We start from the raw sequence: 21,809 nt of genomic DNA on the forward strand, positions 1-21,809 counted from the left end.
AGCTCCACCTTTCCATTTGGAGAGGGCCAGGCAATACGCAGAACAGACATATGAATGAGTTTTTAAAATATCACTGCCCTGAGTATGCACTTGGAGGAATTATGACACTCAGGGCAATCGGAGAGAATCCATCACTGTCCTGGGGAACATGCCCACTGCATAAGGGATGCTCTTAGCTCTCTCTGGGCCCAACACACACAGGCTCAGACACATACATATGTACATATACAAACACACACAAATACACACACACACGGTCACCCACAGACACACATATACAGACATACACACAGACAATAGATACGGACACTGACACATACACCCACAGATACATACGACACACACACACACACACACACACACACACAGATACCCACAGACACACATATACAGACATATACAGACACACGTAGACACATACAGACACTGACACATACATACACAGACACATACACATACAGACACACACACGTACACAATTACACATACACACACAGACACACACACACAGACATACACATACATATGCATACATATACACATACACATATATACACATATACACGGACACCCACAGACACACATATACAGACAGGCACACATGCACATGCAGATGCAGACACATACATTCACATGCATACACATACACATACACATATACACATACAAACATACACATCCATATACACACATACACACAAACACACAGACACATAGAGACACATGTACAGATATACACATGCACATAGACACACAATATATATACACATACACACATACATACACATCAGACATACACATATGCATACACAACACAACCTCCCCTCCATTCCTATTCCCTATATCCTTATTCTCCACTCCCCCCAACCTCAACACATAAAGACTCACAGAAGAACAGTGGCCCACAAGACCATGGATACTGGGGTCAAACCAGTATCTCACTTGAAAACAGAAATCTCCCATTGTCAAATTTCCTTCCAGCCAAACCAGATCATGCAAGTGCTGGGCTGGGATCCAGAGCCCCTGCTCTTACTAGCTGTGTGCCATTGGGTAAGGCCTTTGACCTCTCTGAGAGTAGGTTTCCCCATCTGGAATATAGGCAGATTGTCCCTGCAGAGCTGATATAAGGCTTAGCTGAAGTAACATGGGAAAGGGCTCAGGAAATTGTAAGGCAAGGCACTGTATTACAATGGAAAGCCAACAGTAACAAATGCAAGCCTGCACTGCAGACATTGTTCTTGGGAACACATGCCAGAATCCTGGGGGATATGCAGCGCTTCATGACTGTGCCTGTTGGTGGATGCTTCTTAGAAGAATGCTGCATTCTTGGCATTTCAGCCTGGCCACTTGACATAGAGGAATGTAACCCCCACTCTCTAGTGCCTATTCTCTCTGCAGCTTTCCTCCCAGAGGCAAGCACCAGGCAGGTGTTGTCACACTGCTCTCAGGGATTACGGTAAGTATGTTATTATCTCCTAGGCTGGGATGCCCGGCATCTTCAACCAGTGTGGCTCCCACTCTTCGGCTTTCCAGACTGGCTTTCCTCTTGAAGACACAGCCTGTTGTTGTTACCAAGATCCCAGGGGTGCTGTTCTGAGAAAGGGACAAAAGAGAACTAATGTAAATCCCCAAGAGTGGTCATAGGCTGCCTGCAAACTCATCCACTCATTCACTCGTCAAACATGGAATGTTGGCATGGAGCATCTGCTACATGCCAAGCTCTGTGCTGGGCTGGGGGATGCTGAGATGGAAAGACCCAGTCCTAGCCCTTCAGGAGCACCCAGGCTGGAGGAGGCAGAAGTGGAGCATGTGAGCAGTATAATAAACAGAGAAGAATCAGAGTGGGCAGCAGCATCACCACAAGGGGCTTCACAGAGGAGGCAATGCTGCAGTAGAGGCTGAAAGGGTGAGTTGGACTGTGTCACCCATAAAAAGATTCTGGGAGCAAAGAAGGAAGTTGGAGGCAGAAGGAACAGCATGTGCAAAGGCAAGGGGGTGTAAGGGAATGGCAGGAAGGTTGGTGTGGCTGGAGCACCAGGTCTGTAAGGGGTGCTGAGGTTCTAATGCTTACATGGCCAATTGTCTTACACGTCTGTCCTGTTCCTCAACTAGACTCCTTGAAGGCAGAGACTGTATATTTTATATTTGATTAACTTTTACTAAGGTGATGTTGTATGCAGGGTACTGAGTTATTTCCTGAAGAGACTCTTGACCTAGTCTTTAACCTCCTGCCCTAAAGGGGATCCCAGCCTAGGAGACCAACACAATCACTTGGAACCACAAAGCAAGGCAGCATGCGCAGGAGCCCAAGTGAAGACACTGAGGGTTTAGGGAGTTTGGGGGTGGAGTGGAAAGAGATTGATGCCAACTAGAAGGGATCAGGAAAAGTTTATGGAGGAGGTGGTGTTGAGCTGGCTCTTAAATGTCAATGGGAAAGATGGTGGGAAGTTTATCTTTACAAGTGGAAGGCCAGCATATGTGAAGTCTCAAGATTTGAAAAATGCAGGTCAGTTCTGGAATAATGATGAAGCTCCTGTAGCAGTGATGTTGGGCATATGGGTTGTGAGCATGAGTGTGTGTGCGCATGTAGGATGGGAAGGGAGTTAGGAAGTAGCTAACAACAGCTACCCCTATATATCATTTATGTGGGCTGGCCTCTTACATATTACATATATTTGCATAGCTTACATATATTACCTTACATAGTTTTTATAGCACCAAGAGGTAGATTATATTATATTCTTCAAATAATTTGAGGCACAGAGAGACAAAATAATTGTCTTAAGTCATGCAACTAGAAAGCAGCAGAGCAAGGATTTGAACTTAGCCAGACTAGCTCCAGTGTTCAGAGTCTGTTCTGAACACTACACTTCTTCTCAGATGGTGATGATAAGATGTGGCAGGTACTGTTGAGTGCCTGCCCCCTGCCATTCTCTTCCTCTTGCTGGCAGATCCCTGAGTTTGTTTGAATGTCCACCTCTCCCCATAAGACTCTAGGGTAAATCTCAATTTATTTAAGTCAATTCTGATAACCCCACTTCCATTGCCAGTCATTGGTTAAGAAAGGGACATGTGGCCTAATCCTGACCAATGAGAGGAGAGAATTCTTCTGGGAGGCTTTGGAGAAAATGTTCTTCACTAACAAAAAGGACAACCAGGAGGAAATGGCTCATCTTCTATGGTGTGATGTTATGTCTTGAAGTGAGCCCTTGAACTGCAGCAGTTGTCTTATGACTAGGACGGGAGCTCACCAACATGCTGATGATGTGGATCAAAAAGACACAGAGAGCCTGGGATAACAGATTGAGCCACTGAGTGTACCAACTTTGGCAGTCCCCCTACTCTGGGCACCCTGTGGTGCCAGAACATTAACCTTCCTGGTTGAAGCCAGCTAAGGTGAAGGTCTCTGTTACGTGCAGCCCAAGCATCCTCTGATGCTTAAAGACATAGGCCACCAAGGGGTTTCCTCACAGAATCTAGCATGGTGTCTTATACCCACATGGCAGCAGCTGGGGAGACAGGACCCTTCAGGATCCCAACAAATCACAGAGCACAGGTAGACACTACAATCCAGTCCTAGATAGGGCTTACCACCCTACAACAAAAGTCAGTGACTGAGGGTGATATGGTTTGGCCATGTCCCCACCCAAATCTCATCTTGAATTCCCACATGTGGTGGGAGGGACCTAGTGGGAGGTAATTATATCATGGTGACAGGTCTTTCCTGATAGTGAATAAGGCTCATGAAATCTGAGCAGTTCCCCTGCACAAACTCTCTTTGCCTGCCACCGTCCACATAAGATGTGACTTGCTCCTCCTTGCCTTCCACCATGATTGTGAGGCTTCCCCAGCCATGTGGAACTGTAAGTCCAGTTAAACCTCTTTCTTTTGTAAATTTCCCAGTCTCAGGTGTGTCTTTATCAGCAGCATGAAAACGGACTAATACAGAGGGGCTGGGGGATGAGAGCTGGTAGCTAGCAGTCTTGGGCTCTTGATGTAGCTCCACCCTCGACTTGCTGTTGACCTTGGGGGAGTCATGCCTTTCTCTGAGTCTTGGCTTCATTATCTGTCTAGTGAGTGGGTGGGACTAGATATTCTTCTAGGGCCCTTCCAGTTCTTTGATTTTCTGATGAATTGTCATCTGTCTAAACCCATTAATCTGCCTTTACTAAAAAAATAAAATGGATGGTGATGGCTGAAGTTGGGGGTAATAAATGAGAAATTTAGTCTAGTGACTGCCTTTGTGCCACCAAGACTGGCTGAGAAAAATGTTTTCTCTGCTGAAATGGAGAAGGATTTAGAACTGTCCCATTTTCATAGAGAAGAGGGAGAGGGGTAATGAAGAGATAGTGGAATTTGAGGCAACTTCCCACAATGCTTGCATGGTGAAAAAGCTCTGGGGACCACAGAGAGAATACTGTTCCCTTCATAATAGGGTGAGGGCAGGAGTGGGAAGGGCAGACACCCAAGAGCTAGCTTTCTGATCCCTCCTGATAGAGCATCCTGGAGATGGAACAGCATCACCAACTAACTGCAGATAGAAGTGCTAGATTGCTTTAGGCGGAACATCTGCCTCACATTTGTTTCCAAAGCCTCCACTAGGCTACGTTTCAAGATGTGAAATATCTCTTCAGGGTTTCTTTCTGATCTTTGTTTTGTTCCCCTGCCTTTACCTACTTCTTGGACTCAGCTTGCTGAGGTTGCTTTTTGGTTGCTGGGTGCACCCCTCGCCCATTCCCACCCTGTCATTCTGCTCTGGATATTCCACCCAGCCCCATCCTTCCTTGACATGCTCTGAAATGGCCTTTTCCCATTTAAAATCCTAATCCACCCACATCTCTATTTTCCAAAGTGGATCAATATCAGATACATGTCAGAAAGGCAATCTGGCTTAACAAATTCACACTGAATTATGAATGACTGCCAGCTTTTTGCTAAAACCACCTTTTTCTTTCCTTTATTTCTTTTCCCCTACTCCTTCACCCCCTTCCTTCTTTTCTTCCCTTTACAATAGAAAGTTTACTTAATTGAATTGATGTCTAATTGTCAAAAATATTGAGTAGCATTACAAAAGTGAAAAGACCATTTTCTGGCAGAGCAAAAGAAATTTCAGAGGAGGTAGGCATTGGAACATGTATTCAACTTTGTCTTTTATGTGGCTGTTTTTTTGTTAACCTCCTACACATTGTATAAACTGGGCTTCCCAAAGCTATAGGTCCAATGTGCTTAACCTGAGAATGTTAAAAATATGCTAAAGTTGACATACACACTGGTCTGCAGGTGGAAGAAAATGGAATTGGGTGACTGTCATAGTCTCTATATCATGAAGGAAAAAGGGACTAAAACATGGGAGACCCAACTTGTCTAGACTGTATTGGGATTTGGATCACAATCAGCCAGCCACTATCCTCAATGATTTGTATGTATTAACTCATTAATCCTTTCAAAGAAATTAGTGTGGTAGGCACAATTATCAGTCCCATTTTACAGGTGAGAGAACTGAACTGAACCGCAGAGGTCACAGAGTAGCAGAGCCAGGTTTTGAAGCCAGTGTGACTCTAGGGCCTATACTTATGACTATGTGGCCCTTTGAAACCTATAATATGCATGGAATTTGTCCTTTAAATCCTTAACTATGTGTTGGCTTATGGTGGTTTAGAATCCTGCCTTTATCTAAACCTTGTCCTGTATTTTCCATCAAAGTGGCCTATCCCATGTTCTATTCCTCCTGTTTCATCAGATGGAAATGTAATTAACCAATATCAAGGTATAAAAATGAGTATTGTTAAAAAGCTTCTGCACAGCAAAATAAACAATCAACAGAGTAAACAAGTAACCTACAGAATGGGAAAAATATTTGCAAAGTATGCATCCAATAAAGGGCTAATCTCCAGAATCTACAAGGAACTCAAACAACTCAACAAGATAAAAACAAATAACCCCATTAAAAAGTAGGCAAAGGACACGAACATTTTTCAAAAGATATATAAGTGACCAAAAAACATATGACAAATGCTCAACATCACTAATCATCAGAGAAATGCAAATTAAAACCACAAGATACCATGATATACAAGTCAGAATGGCTATTACTAAAAAGACAAAAAACAACAGATGTTGGTAAGAATTGAGAGAAAAGGGAATGCTTATTTATACACTGTTGGTAGGAGCATAAATTAGTACAACCTATATGGGAAACAGTATGGAGATTTCTCAAAGAACTAAAAATAGAACTACCATTCAATCCAGCAAAACTAAAAGAAATAATTATATCAAAAAGATACCTCACTTGTATGTTTATTGCAGTGGTATTCACAGTAGCAAAGGTGTGGAATCAATCTAAATATGAATTAACAGAGGTTTAGATGAAGAAAATGTGGTATATATATAACATGGAGTATTACTCATCCATAGGAATGAATGAAATAATGTATTTTGCAGCAATATGGATGGAATTGGAAGCCATTATCCTAATGAAACAACTGAGAAACAGAAAGTCAAATACTGCATGTTCTCACTTATGAGTGGGAGCTAAACAATAGGCACACATGGTCATACAGAGTGGAATCCTAGACGTTGGAGACCCCAAAATATGGGAAGGTAGGAGGGGGTGAGGGTTGAAAACTTACCTATTAGGTACAATGTTCACAATTCAGGTGATAAGTACACTAAAAGCCCAGACTTTACCACTATGCAATACACGCATGTAAGAAATCTGCACTTGTAGTCCCTAAATATATAAAAATTAAAAAATTTAAAAAGTTGCTGTCGTGCTTTGGTTATTGAATAAACATTTTCTGCTTCCTCATTCCATGTCTAGATACTGTGCAGAGTAAACAGATCAATAACATAAGGTCTATCCCTCAAGGAGGCCGTAGTCAAGCTTGAAAGATGAATGTAAACAACTATAGCACTGGATAGAAAGGGATGTGAGTCACAGGATAGGTAAGGAAAAAACAAATAAGGGGCCAGGCAAGGTGGCTCACACCTGTAATCCCAGCACTCTGGGGAGGCCGAGGCGGGTGGATCACGAGGTCAGGAGATTGAGACCATCCTGGCTAACACGGTGAAACCCCATCTCTACTAAAAATATATTTTAAAAAATAGCCGGGCGTGGTGGGGGCACCTGTAGTCCCAGCTACTCGGGAGGCCGAGGCAGGAGAATGGTGTGAACCTGGGAGGCGGAGCTTGCAGTGAGCTGAGATCGTGCCACTGCACTCCAGCCTGGGGCGACAGAGCGAGACTCTGTCTCAAAAAAAAAAAAAAAAGAAAGAAAGAAAGAAAGAAAGAAAAACACAAATAAGGAAGAGCAAGAGATTACAGCAGCCTGGGGGATGATGTAGCTTTGAGCATGACTTTGAAGGCTGAGCTGAAGGAGCAACCTTATGGACAAAAACAGCAGGAGCAAAGGCCTAGAGATGGAAAGGCATGAGAAGATTTGAGGATTGGAAAATGCCCCGTTAGGTCAGGGCAGTGGGACTAGGAAGCAGAGCAGCTGGCAGAGAGTAGGGGTTGGATTTTGCCAAAACCAAAATTGGGGGTACAGACTGCAGACAGAGGGTGAGCTTTTGCCCTTTAAGTGCCATATGCAAAACTATGCCATGATGTTTTGACGACAGCACTTTAGATCTTTGATTCTCAGATTGAATTGCCCAGCTACCTGGGGCGGGGGGTACCCAGCAAAGTGCTGGAAAGACCAAAACCATAGGGTGATCATTGTACATCTTCTTGCAGCAACATTTTTATTTCATAGAAACTATTTTAAAACATTGCTTTCATATGAAAACAAATATGGGTGAATTATGGCATAGAATACAATTTGCTGTCGTTTCTCAGCTAAAACAGGAGAGCCTTTAGATGGATCATTTTGGGCTGCGATCTGAAGGAAGTGATAGTCAAAATATTTAACCACCAATAGGAGCAGCAACCAATAAAGCTGGAGCAGGGTCTTGGAGGACCCTTGCAACACCAGAGGTTAACCCTTTAGTAGCTGGACTGAGGGCAGTACTGGAGCCCCAAGGGAGGAGCTGGGAGAGCAGCCAAGGAAGGAACTGGGGGGCTCTGGACTGCATCCATTTACCAACTGGTAGGGAAGTTTTTCAGTATTTTAACAACCAGCTGGATATCTGTCCTGGCTATCCTACTACAAGCCCCAGGGAATCCGCTGGCATTCATCTTCATTAAGCCAATGTTGAGGGAAACTTGGAGAAACATTGCTTTGACCTAAGAGGTGATTCTATGTGAGTTAGGGATCTGGGGTTAGTGGGCATAGCATGGCCCAAATCAAAATGTCCAGGCAACCATCTCCTTTATCCTTGCTGAAGGCCTGTCCTACCTGGTCTTTCCAATACCAATACAGCCAAGAAAGGTCCTATCTCTGAGCAGCAGCCCCCACAACACAGCTTTCACAGAAGACAACAAAGCTTACTCCATAGGCTCACCCAATTTTACCTATAAGTATTTTTTTCACAAGAGCTTTGGAGGAAAAAAACCCTATCCAGACACTTAGCAATACATCAAGGATACTTGAATGCATTTGAAATATAATGAGTATGCAGCCATGAAAGACATGCCTCATAAGAATCTTTTGAAGAAATAAAACAAATGATCCTGCCTTTGTACCTTGCCTCTCTGAGGCAGCAGTGAGTTTCCCAGTGCTTTCCCCAAATAACACACTCAGGTGTAAATTACAACCGGTAACCAGGATCTTGCATAGGAAATACCATTGTTAATGCAAAGCAGGTGGACCTCCCACCTTTGGCCTGGCTGCTTCAGGCAGTGTCCCTCTCTCCAGGCTTGGTGGGGAGGCTGAGATGCCAGCCCTTTGCAGCAGACACAACCCACTTCCCAAGATAAAGAAGCAGGGAGACCTTGCACATGGTCTTCTCATCTGACCTGCAGCCAGAATTGGCCACGTGACCCAATTCTGGCCCCTGAGATATAAGGGGCAGTTGCTGGGGCTCCTGGAAAAGACTTTGCTCTTTCCTAAAATGGGAAAGATGATGAGAGGGTGACTTTGTCTCCCCGCTTCTTCACTGTGTTTGGACACTCACATGATGTGGGAATTATGCTAGGAACTGCAGAAGCTGCTTTTTGAGCAGAGACGAGACATGCTGACACACTGAAGGTGGCAGAATTGGTGGATGGAGAGAGCCTGGGCCCTTCTTAATGTGAAGGAGTTGCTGTTCAACCCCAGACACCACCTACCTCTGCAAGTTTTATCATCAGAGATGAAAACTTCTATCTTTCCCCCACTTTCACTTATGTGCTCTTACTTATAGCAAAGGCATTCTGTATTAGTCAGGACAAAGCAGACTTCCTTTGGTTCACAAATCTCAGTGGTTAAGCACAAAATGTTTCTTTCTCATTCCCTTAAAGCCTGGAGAGCTGGACAGCCCTCCTCCATCTTGTGGCTATGTCAATGTGGCCTTCAAGGTCATCGAGGCAAAGGAAGAGAAAAGTGGGATTGCATGAGTTGTGTTTAAGGTCAAACTTGGAAGTAGTTGACTTCACTTCTGCTCACATCTCAAGGGCCAGACCCCATCTGACATCATGGTGGTCTGAGAGATGAAATCTCCCAGTGGCCCATAAAGCACTGTCTCTGCCATACTTCCTCACCAGCACATTACCTTGCCTATCTTTCTTCCATCAGAAAGTCTTTCACTAATTCAACAGATCTTTGTTAAACTTCCTTATGACAGGTAAGCTACAGGGAATATAAAAGGGAAGACTTGGCTGTTTTATATATTGTCATATCCCTGGTCCTCAGAGCATCTGACACATAGGAGACACTAAATACATTACTAAATAAACATATATATATATAAAATATTAAAATATGTGTGTATATATATTAATCTATGAATCATGTCTACCCTCCAGAAGCTTAGCATCAAACCTGACAAGAACAAGCAATGGGGAAAGCACTCCCTATTCAATGAATGGTGCTGGGATAACTGGCTAGCCATATGTAGAAGATTGAAACTGGACCCCATCCTTACATCACATACAAAACCTAACTCAAGATGGATTAAAGATTTAAATATACAATCTAAAACCATAAAAACCATGGAAGAAAACCCAGGCAATACCATCCTGGACATAGGAACAGGCAAAGATTTCACAACAAATACCCAAAATTAATTGCAGCAAAAGCAAAAATTGACAAATGGGATCTCATTAAACCAATGATGAGCTTCTGCACATCAAAGGAAACTATCAACGGAGTGAATGGACAACCTACAAAATGAGAGAAAATTTTTGCAAACTCTGCATCTGACAAAGGTCTGGTATTCAACATCTATCAGGAACTTAAACAAATTTACAAGAAAAAAACAAAAACAAATAACTTCATTGAAAAATGGGCAAAGGACATGAACAGATACTTTTCAAGGGAAGACATACATGCAGCCGAGAATCATATGAAAAAAAGCTCAATATCACTGATCATTAGAGAAATGCAAATCAAAATTATAATGAGATACCATCTCACATCAGTCAGAATGGCTATTATCAAAAAGTAAAAAAGCAACAGATGCTGGTGAGGTTGGGGAGAAAAAGGAACATTTATACACTCTTGGTGGGAGTGTAAATTAGTTCAGCCACGATGGAAAACAGTGTGGCAATTCCTCAAAAACCTAAAAACAGAATATCATTCAACTTAGCAATCCCATTACTGGGTATATACCTAAAGGAATATAAATTGTTCTATTATAAAGATATATGCACATACGTTCATTGCAGCACTATTCACAATAGCAAAGACATGGAATCAACCTAAATGCCCATCAGTGGCAGACTGGATAAAGAAAATGTAGTACATATACACCCTGGAATACTATGCGGCCATAAAAAAGAACGAGATCATTCCTTTACAGGGACATGGATGGAGCTGGAAGCCATTATCCTTAGCAAACTAACACAGGAAGAGAATACCAAACATCATATGTTCTCTCTCACTTATAAGTGGGAGCTGAATAGTGAGAACACATGGATACACGGGAGAGAACAACACACACTGGGGTCTGTTGGAGAGTGCAGGGTGTGAGGAGAGAGAGAATCAGGAAAAATAACTAAATAACTAATGGGTACTAGTCTTAACACCTGAGTGACGAAATAATCTGTATAACAAACCCCCATGACACAAGTTTATCTATATAACAACCTGCACATGCACCCCTGAACCTAAAATAAAAAAATTAAAAACAAAAGAATCTTTGCATCTAGCTAGGAGTAAGATGACTACATGACTGGAGTACCATGTGGCAGAGGCAGCAGCACAATGTTTTGGGTAGGGCTCAGCTTGGCCCAAAGAAATCTAGAAAGGCTTCAGAGAGGAGACAACATGTGGCTAGGGTCTTGAAGGGTGAAGAATTTGCCAAGCAGAGATAGAGGGTGAGAAGGAAGAATGGGAACCCCGGAGTACATGTGTAAATGCAGGACATTATGAAAAGGGCTGGACTCTGTGTGTGGAGGGCAGGAAGAGGGTGTGGAGGGCAGAGCATCTAAGGCAGAAGTTCTCCATCTCAGCTGCACATTAGAATCACTTGGGTAGCTTTTGACAAAATACCAATGCTCGGGCTCCCCTCCAAACCAATAAAATAAGATTCTCTGGACTGGGGCTGGGTGTCAATACTTTTAAAAAGCTCCCATATGATTCTAATGGGCAACCAGGGCTGGGCATCACTGATCCAGAGGTAGGTCAGGGACAGGCTGTGAAGAGTCTTGTTTGTCCTGCTGAAATTGCAGTGGAACACTGTAGAAACATGCCCTTCCTTCTCCCTCACTAGTTTCAGACTCCTTAAAAGGAAGCCCTGTAGGATCAGATGCAGGGAGAAAAGAGTTGCCAAAATGTTTGTCATTACTTTTTCCTTCACTTATTGTTCCTTCTCTGAATGGGAAGTCCCCCTTCTCCCTTAGCTGTAGTACTCTAGGGTCTGGAGAACAGCTGTGCTGACAGCTGGCAGGAAATTTCCCAGCCTCGGGAGGCTCCTGAGACAGAGCAGGCAGATGCCCACCTCCATTCCCAGTTAACTACCAGGTATAGGGAGGCCTATCGGCTCCTGGGCCTCATTAGGTGTACAAGCAACTTCCTCTTTCACGCAGAACATCCCGCCTCACTCCCCAGATCCCCTCAGATGTGCTGATGGTAGAGAGCATCTTTGCAAGACTCTGACCAATACTACTTACTCTGGATTTGGTCATTTACCCACCAGATAGTTACAGGTTCTCCCGTTTGTGGTGCCCTACTCATTAGACTCTGCCGTCGCAGGACCACATCCCCTTTCTCCTTCTCCCACAGGGTCTTGGAGCTGTTTGCCTCCTCTCACCACTCTGCACATGTTCCCAGAATGCAGACTCATTTTACTACCAGCCTGCAGTGAATTTGCTGCAGGAACAGTTGTAGAGTGCATTCTAAAGTCAAAGAGAAGCTTTGTTTGCATTTACTGTCAAGTGTGGCAAACAGCAGCCGCTCAACATCCTGAGGCCTCCTCTGAAATTCTGTCTTTGGCCCATCTCATTAGGGCTGCAGGGCAGATGTGAGGCTTTAGTTCTGAGGCACTCGCACTGTTTCTGCCCTTTTGCGTTGCACTTTTCTCGGTTTGGATTTCCAGTTATTGAATGGTCTTTGTTCCTGAATTCATTTATTCACTCATTCATTCAGCAAATATACTGTTTACCTACGATGTGTCTGCCCATTGCTTCGAGCTGGGCATGCAAAAGTGAGTGGCGCCTCTACTCAAGGACTTACAGTCTAGAAGGAGCTATGATGGAGTAAAACCAGCAAAGGAGAGAGTGTGGTGAGTTCAGTTCTAAACTGAATTAGCTGTGTGACCAGTATAAGTTATCTAACCTCTTGAGTGAAGGTCAAACTCAATGGAAACTAGGCCAGTGGTTTTTCAAACTGGGTTCTTTGTAGCCTCTGCAGCCACTGCAGGGAACAAGAGACTGTACTGTGAGTGGGCCCTGTTCCCCCACTCCCTCTTCAATGATGGCAGGTTCTCTTGTATCTATTTCATATACTGGAGTTCTGTGAAAGATCTTGTGATGGTTAATTTTGTTGATCATCTTGGCTGTGCCGTGGTACCCAGATATTCAGTCAAACATTATTCTGGATGTTTCTGTGAAGAGATTTTATGGATAAGATTAACATTTAAAAATTGGTGGACTTTGAGTAAAGCCAGTTGCCCTCCTAATGTGAGTGGGACTCATCCAATCAATAAGTTGAAGGCCTTAATAGAACAAACACTGACCTTTTCCAAGCAAGAAGGAATTCAGCCAGCAGATGGCCTTCAGACTGACTACAGACAGCATTGCCTCTTCCCTGGGTCTCCAGCTTGACAGCCTACCCTGCAGATCTGAACTTGCCAGCCTCCATAACTGCATGAGCCAGTTCCTTGCAATAAATCTCTCTCTTTAGATATATACATCCTATTGGTTCTGCTTTTCTGGAGAACCCCAATTTCATCAGACAAAGATTCACCTACTAAACAGAACTTTACAAACTACCAGGCTAGAAGATCCTGAGGTTCTTTCCAGTTCCACTAGTTTTTTGATGCTAAGTGTTCTTGTCCTGCCTTTAGCCCACTGCCCTGCCTCAAACTCTGGCTTCTCTGTACTCCCTCTAGCCTTTTATTACACTCTAACCTTTGGATGCAGCCTCCTTCCTGGTTCCAGTTGTCAGCCTGGTTTGGGTCTTGGTTGCCTGGGTGCTGGCTTAATAACAGGTGCAATTTTAACATGTCTACTGATTTACTGTTTTCAAAGTGTGCTGCAGACATTATCTCATTTAAGCTTCACAATATCCATTTTATATCCAAGGTTGTTGAGGTTAGAATGGCTTAAAAATGACTTGCCCAGGGCCATACAATTAGTAAATGGCAGACCCAAGAGTTGAATGTCTTTGAACTCAAAATCCTTGATGTTTCCCTCTGTCCCATGTTGTCAGATCATTTAATCTGTCGCATGGGAGACCCCTAGCCATTTAGTATCTGTCCAGTATAAGGGAGCTGGAGACCCCACCACCAGGAGGAGAGTAACTTGGTCCCTGATTTCCAGGACAAGCAGGTGAAAGGACCCTTGTAATCATGAAAGGTGACCTCAGATGAATCGCAGCAGCTGCTAATCAAGCAGACACCCTCAGAGCTGGCTGGGCTTCCGGGCTCTGGCTGGCAGACTGTCCGTGATTCATGGCAATGTGGAGACTTTATGAGCCTGTGATAAAACAGTAATAATCGGCTGTGAGGTTGACACGAGATTATGGAGCCACATAGTTGAATTGAGTTACTGCACTTTCCTGGGCTGTTCACGTGACCAAAGGCAGTGTTGCCCTAGCGAGGTATCTCTGGATATAGGGCTCAGGATGGAATCTCACCAAGACATCTTTCCTGGGATGGGGCCTAGGGAGTGGGTGGAGGATCTGAGGTGCTTCTGCCTCTGAGTCATACCTTCAGGGGCAGTGTTGTTGCTGTGTGTGGGGGCATGTATTAGTCCATTCTCATGCTACTATGAAGAAATGCCTGAGACTGGGTGATTTATTAAAAAAAAAAAAAAAGAGGTTTAATCGACTCATGGTTCCGCATGGCTGGGAAGGCCTCAGGACGCTTACAATCACTGCGGAAGGCACCTCTTCACAGGGTGGCAAGAGAGAGAATGAGTGCCAGCAGGGGAAATGCCAGATGCTTATAAAATCATCAGATCTTGTGAAACTCACCATCATGAGAACAACGTGATTCAATTATCTCCCACCTGGTCCCTCACATGAAACAGGGGTTGTGTTTTTCCATTGGCCCAAGGAGTAGCTCTTTAAGGGCCAAAAGCATGTTTTCTCCATTAGATGGGAGGCTGCCCTGAGGCAGAGACAGTGCCTTCCCCAATTGGGGAATTTTCAGGAGGAGGATCCACTTTTTGATTACACCATGTCCCTTGGTCCTGCCCTTGACCAAACACTTTTGTGAACTACAGCCTGAGAGTGGAGCGAAGTGAGACAAGGGTCCTCACAGGCCTGGGGCCTGGAAGTCCAGCCATGGCAAATGGGTCCCTGTGTGCTTTCTCTCCTTGAGCTGATGTTGCCCACAAGTCTATGGACCTAATGTGTTAAGGGTATGGCTCAGGGGACCCCCAACCTCCCTGACCCCTCTTGACCTTGGGTGACCAGTTCTAAGGTTACATCCCTGCCTAGTTTCTTTCTCCTGGTTTTATGTGGTCCTGTCTAGCATTCAATACATTTTATTTTTTCTTTGAGACGAGTCTTGCTCTGTCACCCAGGCTGGAGTACAGTGCCGCAATCTTGGCTCACTGCAACCTCTGCCTCCTGAGTAGCTGGAATTACAGGTGCCCGCCACCATGCCCGGCTAATTTTTGTATTTTTAGTAGAGACAGGGTTTCACCATGTTGGCCAGGCTGGTCTCAAACTCCTGACCTCAGGTGATCTGCCTGCCTCAGTCTCCCAAAATGCTGGGACTACAGGGGTGAACCACCATGCCTGGCCATTCAATACATTTTTAGGGAAGTCTTCTATCCCACCCAGTGACTGGGGATGCAAACTCTGGCCAACCCTGTCCATCTGCCCCATCTTCTCCCCAACCCTGGATGGGTCCTACCTCCCTCTGTCCTGTTCACCCACAGGGTATTTGCCTCATGTGGGCAACACCCAAATGCTGCCTGAAAATCACTTAATATTACAATTGTTTTCACTCACCTGCCCTATCCTTGTTAGCCATTGATACCAAATCTGTTTGAATAAAGGGCAGCCATCTGACATGGTAGAGATTGAGAGAGAGAGAGAGAGAGCGCATTGATGTGGTGGCACTGAAAAAGCACCTCCCAGATCTCTGCTTGTGGGGAGCACAATGGCCTCGCACCTCCAACTGAGTGCTCTGAAGTCTCTCACTGCTGCTGTGCTCCCAGCCAGTGCCTGTGCATGGCAGAGCTGCTAAAACAGGCCCACTCCCAAGACTCAGGACCCCTCTGATGGGCCACTTTGGCTGGAGAATTCTGACAGCCTCAAGGAGCTATCTCATCACTGGTTCTGCAATGGAAACTGCTCCCATGCAAGCTTCCTTCTCTCTTTCCTTCACCCTGGGGTCAGACCTACATCTGGGTCTCACAGCTCTCCTAGCCACCCCCAGCTTCCACCATGCTTTTTCCCTTATGGGTGTTGCCCCTCCTAATTCTTGTGCACATTTAGTCTTATCCAGGAGTCTGCTTCTTGGAGGACCCAGACTAACACTTCTGCCTTTGGAGTCAGGCAGACCCAGTTTCAAATTGTGACTTCTGAAAGCTGTAGTTTCTGCATCTGTAAATCAGAGCAAATAATCTCTACCCACCCCCACTGGGCAGATGGGAGGATTACACATGTGGGTTGAAGTGGCTCACTGATACTTTTCACTCCTAAGCTTGTTTTGTACTCACTGCCTTGCCTGAGCTGATTCCACCTGCCCCTGATTTGGGTTGGCCCTAGTGACCTGCCCAGACCCGGCTCCTCCCACCACTTGAGTTGCTACTGCCACCAGTCTCAGCCTACCCTCCTTAGGGCTGGAGCCTATGGAATCTCAGCCAAGCAGGTCAGGAAGACAGTGGGCTCCTCCAGGGCCTGAGCTCTTTAAGCGCGTGGGGTCCCACTCAGGATGACAGCTCATCAGCTTCCTGCTGCTTAAGCAGAAGCAGCACATTTGCCCACATTACTGCCCCACCCCATCCCACTAATGGGTGTTTTAGACGAGTTTTTCCACTTGAAGTCTTTTTTTTTAAACCTAAAAAGGGAAATTACTTGCTTAATTTAATTTGTTTAATATTCCTGCTAAAAAATGAGTTTCAATTAAGAGACCCAGAAAAATCGCAATATTCATTTAACAGTGGAATGGAATTTGAGTTCCACAAATGCATTTTTTTCTCTATTCTGTTTTTTTTTTAATAACACAAATCCAGCTAAGTAAATTACTGATCTTTATTGGATGCTTTAATTACATGTTGTTAATGGAAATATTACTGAAATTAAACTCAAATGTGTTAACCAAGGAAAATGCTTTATGTGTTACTAAAATAACCAAATTTCAAGACTTTGTCGATATGGTCAATTGAAAAAGCACCTGGGAAATTAGCCTCTTAATTGTAATACAGTAAAAGACTTTCTACTTAGGGCTGTTCTCTTAGAGCCTTGTGGTGGACAGACACTACTCTCATGAGACAGGGGCTTCATGTAGGTGGGTCAACTCTGCACATACATGTGTGCAGACCCTGCACAGAGACCCAGACTGTCAGGATGAATTAACTCTCCAAATGTCTCAACAAGCCCTTGACACATAAAGGCACAAACACAACTGAAATACATACACTATGCAAATTCAGCCAACTCCGGAGATACTCTGTGAAAATTCAGAACCTTTCCATGCATTTATCCATGAAAACCTTCCTGCATTTCCTCTCCTTGAACACACATTGATATACCACATCAGAAGATCCGGCTTTGATGAAACAGGCTAGGCACTCTTAGGAGTTTCTCTGGTGTTCCAGAATGCCCACTTGCCAAGGGATTGGTGGTACTGGGGTGGTGGGGTGTATTCCATAGCTTTTTCTACTCCCCCTGGTAGCCTTTTCATGTGGTACTTCATAGAGTTCAGTTGTTTGAGGAAAAATGATTTTACTCCAGGATAACACAGTCTTGTGGGATGAGCTAGCACTACATAGAGAGTCTCATGTTTTAAACTAGCTTGACTCACTTGACATGAAGTTGTGTCTGTCTGTCATACTAAGGCTGATCAGCTCATTCTTCACCTTGTCCCTAGGAGTCTTTCTGTCTTTTCAAATTGGGCTTTAGCTATGACTTCAAAATTTCTCATGAAAACTACCCTCCACGAGGAGGCCTGGGCTGGCTGTTTCAGGGGATGCTTGTAGGATGAGGTTTTCAAACCAGCAGGCCTGGACTGGAATTTTTGCACTCCTACTTACTGTCAGCATGACCCTGGGCAGGTTGTCAACCTCTCTGGACCTCAGTTTTCTTAGCTTCTTGATGGGGATAATTATAGCTCTCTATTTCTCATAGTTGTCCCCTCCAGCTCTTTAACCTTCTCAGTGCTCTCGCTCCCTAAAAATATCCTTTTGTTGACCCAAAGCTCTTCCATCTTCCTTTCCTTCTCCTCTTTCTCTTAAAAGCTTAGCCTGGGTCAGGCCTGGTGGCTCATTCCTGTAATCCTACCACCTTGGGAGGCTGAGGTGGGAGGATGGCTTGAGCCCAGGAGTTTGAGACCAGCCTGGACAACATAGTGAGCCCCTGTCTCTACGAAACATTAAAACATTAGCAGGGCATGCTGGCACATGCCTGTAGTTCCTGCTACTTGGGAGGCTGAGGCTGGAGGATCACTTGATCCTGGCAGGTCAAAGTTGCAGTGAGCCATGATTGTGCCACTGTACTCTAGCCTGGGCAACAGAGCAAGACACAAGTCTCAAAAAAAAAAAAAAAAAAAAAAAAAAGAAAAGAAAAAAACCCATAATCTGCTTTCCTATACCCATGTCTTCACTTCCCAGTCAGCTCTCACATCAGTAAGTGTCCTAGTGACAAGCAACAGAACCTACTCTAGCTAACATAAGCAGAAATATAATTAATTAAAAGGTTTCAGGAATATTCCAGAAACTCTTCCAAGAGAAGCCTTGGGGTCTGTCCAGGGGGACTGGTGCCCCAAGTCTCCTACCCTGGAGGCCCTACTAACCTTGACTACTGACTGCAGAGCTGTGACTGGCACTGCTGACGATTGATTCTGGATGCCAAAGAGCCTGGAATTGCTCAGCCCAAAGCTGGCAGCTCCCTATCACCCTAATTAGGAAACAGATTCCCCCCAGCACCTGTCTGCTTACCTTGCTCTCCTGCAAATCCACACTTCTCACTGGTAGGGCTGATTGGTGGAGCCCAGGTCACATGCCTGACCCAGCTGCAAGGAAGGCTGGGAAAGAGAGGATTTTTCCTTGGGGAAGGGAGACTCATAAACAAGAAATTTACCAGGCCCAGGAAGGGATGCTGGCAGGTGTGACAAGCATTTGCTGCATGACCAACCAACTACCCGTGGGTCTTGAGTCCCCCACCATGGCTCCATTGAAGTGCTCTAGGGGGAGTAGCATGTTAGGCATCTCCTCTTTGTCATTCCATGTCCACTCCCCACCCTCTTCCACCCTGCTCTCTGCTCCCAGAGGTTGACCTGGGGATCTTGCATTTACCTGCTGTCTCACTAGCCTTGTGGCTTCCTTGTGGGTAAGGCCCATAGGGAGCCTCTACTGGAGACTGGAAGGAGGAGAGAGAGATCAGAGAATTGATCTCCACAACTCCCTACCTTTGGGGTATCGCTCTGCTGGAAGCTCACCTTCATTAGCTTCACAAGCCCTGACAGCCCCCTGCATTCAGCCCTCCCTGGCCCTGGCTTTGGTGTTCTCCTCTCTTCTTGGTGCTCTGGTCCAGGGTAGCAGCTGCCCATGCTGTCCTTCTGTGACCTCTCCCATTGTCCTGCACTCTCCTTGGGGCTTCCCTGCACCAGGCCATGCTGTTATCAAGATTCCGTTTACTCAACTCTCTGGAAATTTCCCAAGTTAAGAGCCCCATCTCTTTCCTGCCAGGACCCTGATAAGACAGCCACAGTGACCTCCACTCTGCCAAAGTCAGTGGGCACTTTTCAGTCCCGATCTTCCTCCACCTCTTGGCTGCATTTAACTTTGGGGCTCCTTCTGTAACACCCTATGCTCCCTTGGCTTCTAACTCTCTGGTTGTTTTTGCTTAGTCTCCTCCATGGTTGTCTCTCCTTCTGTCTACCTCCTAAGCATGGCTGCTCCCTGTGGTCTGTTTATGGCTTTTCTCTCTTTTTTTCTACATGATCTCTGTAGTTTAGCTCACTCACTCTTCGTTTTTAAACCTATCTTCTTGCTCATTTTCCCCAATTCTGCATCTCCAGCCTCTCCTCTGAGCTTGATTCCAGGTATCTACTGAAAGCATCTACCTAAATGTCACTTGATTATCATGAACTTAACCAAATCCAGAATGCCCCATCATCCCCTCCCACCAACCTGCTTCTCTCCCTGTGTTCCAAATCTTAAAGGCAACACACTCATTCAGTCACCCAAGATAGAAGTCTACAGTGGTCCAGGTGCCTCCTTCTCTGTCCCTGGTCTTTTCTCATCTCTTCCCTTTTTCAGTGTTTCTTAACCCAGTCCTCTCTTCTCTAACCTACTACTAGTGCCTTGATCTGGGACTTCATCATATCTTGGGTGAAGTATAGCACACTTTTCCTTGTCAGCCTTCTAGGTTTCAGTCTTGCCCAGTGGAAACCCTCGCCCTCTTTGTTGCCAAAGGGGTGCTTCTAAAATGCAAAGCAACCAGGTTACATCCTGCTGAAAGCCCTTCAGTCCTCTGAAGGGTTGAGCCCAAGCCCCTCAGCCAGTCCCACAAAGCCCCCTATGGTGAGATCCTGTCCACCTCTTTGGCCTCATCTCACGCCACTCCCTGTCTCCAAGGATGTGCTCTAATAACCTGACCGGCTTAGAATTTCAAACACAAACTGCTGTTCCACACCTCTATGACCTCGCATATGCGATGTTCTCTAGCCCGAGTGCTATTCCCCCCTTTCCTCACCGATCACCTGCTCAGCTTTCAAGGCTCAGCTAGTGTGTCCTTTCCTCCTGAGCTGATGTCCCAAGTGTGGAGAAGGACCATGAATTTTATCTTTGCATTTATCATTCATATTGATTTTTTTCTATGTGTCTATCATCTTCACTAGACTATAATCTTTCTGGTGGGAAGCACTGTCCCTTAATCATTTCTAGCACTTAGTGTCTGGCACATGTTTATTGATCCAAATTGAACAGAAGGTATTGGATCAACTGGGTCAAAGAATCTCTAAATTCTTGATATCCTGAAGTTCTTGGGGGTAGGATTTATAAGGAGACCCTTCTGCCCTTACTTAGAGGTGGTTTGGGTTTCCCAGAGGGGGTCCTGAGAAATCAGAGAACCCCAAATCCCCTCCCCTATAATGAAGCAATCTTAGGGTTGGGGACAGTAACACACACACGTCCTAGAAAAGACAGTCGAGTTCTTACTGCTGGCCTGGAAACCTCCCTCCAGCAAGACTTAGATCGTCCTGACACCCTCCCATCTTCTTAATGCTCTGACTCTGTGGCAATGCCCTCCTTTCAGTTATCCTTCCTAGAAAATTTTGCATATTTTCAAGGTTGGATGAGGCCATAAAGCATTAAGTTTCAGAGCCAGGGTTTAGGAGTCAGACAGGCCCAGCTAAAAAGTGACACACCAGCTTGTGACCTTGGCAGTTCCCTGACCCCTCTGGGCTTGTTTCCTCATCTAGAAGATGGGGTGGTAATTATAATGCCCAGATCATGGGGTTGTTATAAGGATTAAATGAGATAATTGTGTCAAACACTAAACTCACAGCCTGGCATCTCGACAGCATGCACTGAACAGAGATTGTTACGAAGGCTTAGTCCAAATCCCACCTCCCCTGAGAAATCCTGGGTGACTCAGAGCCAGCCCACAAGAGTTTCCTTCCTCCGAAGGGTGTGAGTCTGGTCCCAATCACTCGTTCCGGCATTTAATCACTCACCACTCTAGCGTTTATCATTTCCCCATATGCTAGCCATGTCTATCAGGCTTGTCTTGTCCCTCCGCACCCCCACTAGATTTTAAACCACTAGAGGACAAAGATCACGAAGCAAATAATTTCTGGAGACCTTGCAGGCACCTTGGTTGGCTTCTTCCCTTCTCTCCTTTGACTAAATACCTTTAGGTGTCCAATTTAGGGCTGGGGGTGGTGTGGGGG

General features: G+C 45.1%; 1 long non-coding RNA gene across 4 annotated transcripts; it reads right to left on the minus strand.

The window, feature by feature from the left end:
* Positions 1-363: 363 nt before the first annotated feature.
* Positions 364-20,449, minus strand: LOC105489654 (uncharacterized). 4 transcript variants are annotated; one of them, XR_011623748.1, is made up of 7 exons: positions 20,207-20,449; positions 19,353-19,529; positions 19,210-19,273; positions 18,853-18,938; positions 14,100-14,214; positions 12,213-13,121; positions 364-1,593 (listed from the first exon to the last, which is right to left on the minus strand). It is a non-coding gene; the product is annotated as an uncharacterized lncRNA (long non-coding RNA). The 4 variants fall into 4 exon arrangements; XR_011623746.1 differs by lacking the exon at positions 20,207-20,449 and having other exon boundaries at positions 19,353-20,039; XR_011623747.1 differs by lacking the exon at positions 20,207-20,449 and having other exon boundaries at positions 13,648-14,214; positions 19,353-20,039.
* Positions 20,450-21,809: the final 1,360 nt, after the last annotated feature.

Source organism: Macaca nemestrina, chromosome 5 (assembly GCF_043159975.1).
Source record: "Macaca nemestrina isolate mMacNem1 chromosome 5, mMacNem.hap1, whole genome shotgun sequence".
NCBI lineage: Eukaryota > Metazoa > Chordata > Mammalia > Primates > Cercopithecidae > Macaca > Macaca nemestrina.